General features: G+C 29.6%; 1 non-coding gene across 1 annotated transcript; it reads left to right on the plus strand.

Annotated features, from left to right (window-relative positions):
* Positions 1 to 4,787: 4,787 nt before the first annotated feature.
* On the plus strand, positions 4,788 to 4,898 carry LOC140885788 (small nucleolar RNA R71). The gene has a single exon (XR_012151203.1). It is a non-coding gene; the product is annotated as a small nucleolar RNA R71 (small nucleolar RNA).
* The last annotated feature ends 682 nt before the right edge of the window (positions 4,899 to 5,580 follow it).

The following is a 5,580-nucleotide window of genomic DNA, read 5'->3' on the forward strand; positions in this document are numbered from 1 at the left end:
CTGAAAGTAGTCACGGAGTACCGTTATCCGCCACTTAACCGGGAAGTGAACTCAATTCTGCAAAAATAAAATAAAAATAAATATAAGTAACAATTAAGTTGGATCATATAAAGGCATAAACTCTTCATTAAGAACTTCATTTTCTATAAACGGTTTAAGTCTTTGCCCATTAACTTTAAATACATTATTATTTTTAGGATTTTCAACATCAACAGCACCATGAGGATAGACAAATTTAACAATAAATGGTCCAGACCATCGCGATCTAAGTTTTCCTGGAAACAAATGCAAGCGAGAATTATAAAGTAAAACTTTTTGTCCGATTTCAAAAGATTTTCTCATAATATTTTTATCATGAAATGCTTTTGTTTTATCTTTATAAATCTTTGCATTTTCATATGCATCATTTCTTAATTCTTCTAGTTCATTTAATTGCAATTTTCTTGATTTAGATGCATCATCTAAATTAGTATTAAACGCTTTAATTGCCCAATAAGCTTTATGTTCAATTTCAACAGGTAAATGACAATGCTTTCCAAAAACTAATCTATATGGTGACATCCCCAATGATGTTTTAAATGCAGTTCTATATGCCCATAATGCATCACTTAATCTTAAAGACCAATCTTTTCGATTTGGATTGACTGTTTTTTCCAAAATTTGTTTTATTTCTTTATTTGCAAGTTCAACCTGACCATTCGTTTGAGGGTGATATGGAGTAGAAACTTTATGTGTAATACCATATTTTCTTAACAACGAAAAAAATGATTTATTTATAAAATGACTTCCCCCATCACTTATTATAGCTCTAGGTATTCCAAATCGACTAAAAATATTTTCTTTCAAAAATTTTATCGCAACTTTATGATCATTAGTTCTACATGCAATTGCTTCAATCCATTTTGAAACATAATCGACAGCTACTAAAATATAAGTGAATCCAAAAGATAATGGAAATGGACCCATAAAATCTATTCCCCAACTGTCAAATATTTCAATAATCATGATTGGATTTAAAGGCATCATGTTTCGTTTTGAAATTGAACCCATTTTCTGACAATTTTCACAAGATTTGCAAAATGAATGTGTATCTTTGAATAAAGAAGGCCAATAAAATCCACATTGAAAGATTTTTGCAGCTGTTTTCTTTGACGAAAAATGACCTCCACATGCCTCAGAATGACAAAATTTAATGACACTACTTACCTCATTGTCGGGTATGCATCGTCGAAAAATTTGATCAGGACAATACTTAAACAAATAAGGATCATCCCAATAAAATTTTTTGACCTCTTTCAAGAATTTATTTTTATCTTGTGAACTCCAATGAGAAGGCATTTTATTTGTCACAAGAAAATTTACAATATTAGCAAACCAAGGCATAGTAGTAGCATAAAATAGTTGATCATCCGGAAAATTTTCATTTATTGGTATTTCATTTTGAGATGATTTAGAAATTATTCTTGATAAATGATCGGCTACTACATTTTCTTTTCCTTTTTTATCTTTTATTACAAGATCAAATTCTTGTAACAACAAAATCCATCTTATTAATCTCGGCTTAGCATCTTGTTTATTTGATAAATATTTTATGGCAGAATGATCAGTGTAAACAATAGTAGTAGAACCAATTAAATAGGATCGAAATTTATCTAATGCAAACACTACTGAAAGTAATTCTTTTTCAGTTGTTGAATAATTGATTTGAGCACTATTTAAGGTTCTACTTGCATAATAGATCACATAAGGTTTACCTTCTTTTCTTTGTCCTAACACGGCTCCTACAGCATAATCACTTGCATCACACATTAATTCAAATGGTAAAGACCAATCAGGAGGTTGTAAAATAGGTGATGTAGCTAAAAGATTAATTATTTTTTTAAAAGCAGTTTCACATTCTTGAGTCCATTCAAATTGTGCATCTTTTGTTAAAAGATTTGAAATTGGTTTCGATATTATGCTAAAATTTTTTATAAATCTTCTATAAAATCCCGCATGACCCAAAAATGATCGAATTTCTTTGATCGTGTTTGGTGATGGTAGATTAGCAATAACATCAACCTTAGCTTTATCAACTTCAATTCCTTTTTCAGATATGACATGCCCTAACACAATTCCGGATTTAACCATGTAGTGATATTTTTCCCAATTTAAAACAAGATTTTTTTCTTCACATCTTTTTAAAACTTCTTCCAAATTTTTAAGACAGTTTTCAAATGAGTTTCCAAAAACAGTTATATCATCCATAAAAACTTCCACAAATTCTTCAATCATGTCACTAAAAATACTTAGCATGCATCTTTGAAAAGTAGCCGGAGCATTACATAAACCAAATGGCATTCTTTTAAAAGCAAAAGTTCCGAACGGACAAGTGAAAGTAGTTTTTTCTTGATCTTCTATTGATATTGGTATTTGATAATACCCCGAATACCCATCAAGAAAACAATAATAAGGATTACCTGCCACTTTCTCTAAAATTTGATCTAAAAATGGTAACGGAAAGTGATCTTTTCTAGTTGCATCATTTAATTTTCTATAATCAATGCACATACGCCAACTAGATGGAATCTTAGCTTGTAATAATTCTCCCTTTTCATTTTTTATAACAGTGATGCCTGATTTTTTTGGTACTACTTGTGTTGGACTTACCCATTTACTATCCGAGATTGGATAAATAATTCCGGCATCTAATAGTTTTAAAACTTCATTTTTAACAACTTCTTTCATGTGTGGATTTAATCTTCTTTGTGGTTGTTGATATGTTTTAGCATTTTCTTCCAAATGAATTCTATGTGTGCAGATTAAAGGATTTATACCTTTTATATCTTGCAAAGTCCATCCAATTGCATTTTTGTGTTTTTTAAGTAGTGTTATTACATCTTCTTCTTGTTTGGGTAAGAGGGTAGAAGATATTACAATAGGATATGTTTGATTTTCACCAAGAAAAGCATATTTTAGTTCTATTGGCAAGGGTTTTAATTCAAGTTTTGGATGATCATTTTCTTTTACTTCTTCAAGTTCATTAATTTCTTCAAATAACTTTGATTTAAAAACATTTTTTGAATCAAAACTTTCCACTAAACAAACTTCAGATTGTTGATTTAAGTTTTCTTGGTGTATATTTTCTTCCACAATTGTTTCTATTGCATTATCATCTTCATCTTCATTAATACTTGGTTGTTTACATAAATTGAACACATTAAGTTCTAAAGTCATATTTCCAAAAGACAATTTTATTATTCCATTTCGACAATTAATTAAAGCATTTGAAGTTGCTAGAAATGGACGTCCCAATATTACTGGAATTTCGTTATGTACTTCTATTGGTTGTGTATCCAAGACAATAAAATCCACAGGATATATGAATTTATCGACTTGAACTAACACATCTTCTACGATACCTCTAGGTATTTTGATTGACCTATCGGCTAGTAAAAGAGTAACAGATGTAGGTTTTAAATCTCCCAACTTAAGCTTTTCATAAACTGAATAAGGAATTAAATTCACACTTGCTCCCAAATCTAACAAAGCTTTTTTAATTTTATTTTTTCCAATAATACATGAAATTGTTGGACAACCGGGATCTTTATATTTCAAAGTAGAATTATTTTGAATAATAGAACTTACTTGCTCCGTTAAGAATGCTTTCTTCTTTACATGCAATTGTCTTTTTACAGTACATAAATCTTTTAAAAACTTTGCATAAGAAGGCACTTGTTTAATAGCATCTAATAATGGAATATTTATTTTTACTTGTTTAAAAACTTCATAAATATCAGAATCATTTTTTTGTTTTTTATTATTTACTAATGCATGAGGAAAAGGAACATGTTTATTTATTTTATCATCAATTTTCTTAATCTTAGGACTCAAAGTATCATCTTTCTCGAAAGTATCAAGATTTTCATCCTTACTCTTTGAGTTTGACTGATCTTTGTTTTCATCACTATATGGATCATTAACTATTTTACCACTTCTAAGAGTAATAACAGATTTTACTTGATCAAATTTTTCTTGATTTTGATTTTTAGGATTAGGTTGTGGTTGAGATGGAAATTTTCCTTTTTCATGAATATTAAGTGCAGATGCAAATTTTGCAAGAGTTTCTTTCAAATCATTCATAGATTGAATGTTTTGAATATTGATAGACTCTTGCTTTTGAATGTATGCATGAATTTCATCTTCAAAATTTTTTCTTGGAGGTGGAATATAAGGAGCATAACCTTGATGATTTTGGTTATTTTGAAGAGGTTGTTGTGAAGGTTGTGCATTATTATCGTTCCTCCAACTAAAATTGGGATGATTTCTCCAACCAGGATTGTATGTTTGTGAAAAAGGATCTAATGTTGGTTTTTTAAAATTGTTAACATAATTGGCTTGTTCATGGAGACATTCTTTAAATGAAGGCAAAGTAGGACAATTTTTTGTAAGATGATCATGTGTGTCACATATATGACAAACAATTTCTTGAACACTTTTTAATTGATCACTCTTTTTCATTTCTAATGAATCGATTTTTCTTGCTAAAGATGCAAGTTTAGCTTGAACATCTACATCATCTTTAAGATGATAAATACCACCCCCATTTGTTGAATTATTGGTTTTACTTGGTGGTTCAATAGCCTATATTATCCCAATTTTGAGCATTTTCTGCTAATGACTCCAAATATTCCATAGCTTCATTTGGGTTTTTATCTTCAAAAGTTCCATTACACATGAATTCTATCATTTGCCTATCTTTAGGTATTAAACCTTCATAAAAGTGAGAAATTATTCTCCATATTTCAAAACCATGATGTGGGCATGTATTAAGTAACTCTTTATATCTATCCCAACATTGATAAAATGTTTCCCCTTGTTTTTGAGAAAAAGTTGTAATTTGTCTTTTAAAAGAGTTTGTTCTATGGGAAGGAAAAAACTTTTTTAGAAATTGTTGTTGCATTTCTTCCCATGATCTTATTGAACTTGATCTCAAATTTTGCAACCATGTTTTAGCTTTATCTTTTAAGGAAAAAGGGAAAAGCTTTAATCGAACAGTATCCATGCTACAATTTTGATCATTATAAGTGTTGCAAACCTCCTCAAATTCTCTTAAATGCAAATATGGATTTTCAGAATCTAAGCCATGAAAATTTGGTAAAAGTTGAATGACTTGTGGCTTAAAATTGAAATTAGATGCATCAGGAGGAAAAACTAAACAAGATGGTGTACTAGTTCTTATTGGATTCATATGGTGCCTAAGTGTTCTTGGTTGTTCATGTTCTTGATGATGATTATTATTATTATCATCTTGATTATTAGAATTATCGTCCATGTTTAAAATATTTTCAGTTACTCGAACAAGTCTACCACTTTGTTTACGACTCCAAACAATCATACAATTAAAAACAACATACTATTTACATAATAACAAAATTAAACTTAATTTATACCTCCCCGGCAACGGCGCCAAAAACTTGCTACAACTTAAATTGTAATTCACCCAAGTGTAGGTTGTCTGCAAGTAATATACTCGTGAGTACGAGATCGATCCACAGAGAGGATGTTGTAAGTTTAATTTTAGCAATAATATATTATAGA

Source organism: Henckelia pumila, chromosome 2 (assembly GCF_033568475.1).
Source record: "Henckelia pumila isolate YLH828 chromosome 2, ASM3356847v2, whole genome shotgun sequence".
Lineage (NCBI taxonomy): Eukaryota > Viridiplantae > Streptophyta > Magnoliopsida > Lamiales > Gesneriaceae > Henckelia > Henckelia pumila.